A 1501-nucleotide genomic window follows, 5' to 3' on the forward strand; every position below is an offset into this window, starting at 1 on the left:
TCAAGCTGGCGTTTGTTAGCATCCACTCCACGCCCTCCAAAAGTCCTAACTTTGTCAGGCATTCGTGATCAACATACCTCGTAGCTTGAATGGAGCGTTGGTAGAACTTGAGGTAGTTGTCTCTTTGGTGCTCGCCGACTCCTCCATTTCGAAATACGACGGTTGAAAGGTCGGGAGTAGCTCTTTCTTGACGGGCCATGGATGAGGTTTATGAAACTTTTGGTATTGGTGGGTGAGATGGAATATTTGTGAGTTACACGCTTGAAGAAAATGTAAAGAATTGAGTAAATGGAGAGCAGAATGGTATGAGAGTGGTAATTGATGAGGAAAAAGAGAGGAAAAGTGCCTGCATTTGTAGGCGAGCTCTCTGGAATTCGTGACGGTCGTCACAGGGGTGTGACGGTCGTCACGCGCAACGGATGCGTAACGGTCGTATGCAACGGTCAGATGCTCATAACGGTCATTTGCATGCCATGTGACGATCGTGGCGGATCCGTGACGATCGTCACGTCTGTGAGACGAGCGTCACCCTTAATATGACAGTCGTCTTACACTGATTTTCAATTTTTTCATCACAGGTTGCAGCAACATATGATAACAGCATAATGATGATAACTAAGCAATTGAACTTAAAAGCATAAATGCAAAAATAAATAAATAAATGAATAAGCAGAAATAAATGAATAACAATTGGATTGATAAATTGAAATTAAATGTAACATAGAAAAAAAAGAAAATAGTAATGATAACATAGCAAACAAAAGTAATAAAGTAATTAAACAAAGGTAATAAAATAAATGTGCTCCCTCCCCACACAAAACAAAGTAGTGTCCTCATTGCTTAGTGCGAGTAGGAGAAATCAGTGGTCAGTAGTATTAGCTACGGTTTTATCCCAATGTAGTGACATCTTTGTTCAGGTGATGAATCTGCTCAACGGCTATATCCATCAGGCCTAAGACATCAAAGCGTATGATCTTTATCTCGTCTTTCACAGTTGTGATGTCAGCCTGGAAATCATTCAGACGGGTGATGAGCGCGGCAAGATTATCAATATATGATGGAGGAACTGGTTCATCAATGTTATAATAGTTGAGAGGTGTTTCAGGGTCAGATTCTTCTACACGGATAGGGTCATTGATATACTCATATTTGGGCAGTGTCTCGGGAGGTGAAGGTGGATCAATAGGGTGTTCATCTAGGTCATAAAGCCAGTTATCGCGGTTGTGGACACTCGTTCTCTCATGGTTAGGCAAGGTAAATAGTCGAACCACTTCGTTATTAATTAAATAATCAAAAGTATCCGTCCCAATGTTTCCTATGATTCTACGGTTAAAGCAAAATTCGATATCCATGGGTCAGATGTTTCCAAAAGGTACAAGCTCATAAAGTGGGTGTACAAGCCCGATGGCGTCTGCTATCATGGTTACTAGGCCACCTATTATTATTGGGGTACAATTGTTCTTAGCAAGGTGAATAAATCTTTCCATCATGAATGTCATGA

The sequence above is a fragment of the Lathyrus oleraceus genome, chromosome 7, assembly GCF_024323335.1.
Source record: "Lathyrus oleraceus cultivar Zhongwan6 chromosome 7, CAAS_Psat_ZW6_1.0, whole genome shotgun sequence".
Taxonomy (NCBI): Eukaryota; Viridiplantae; Streptophyta; class Magnoliopsida; order Fabales; family Fabaceae; genus Lathyrus; species Lathyrus oleraceus.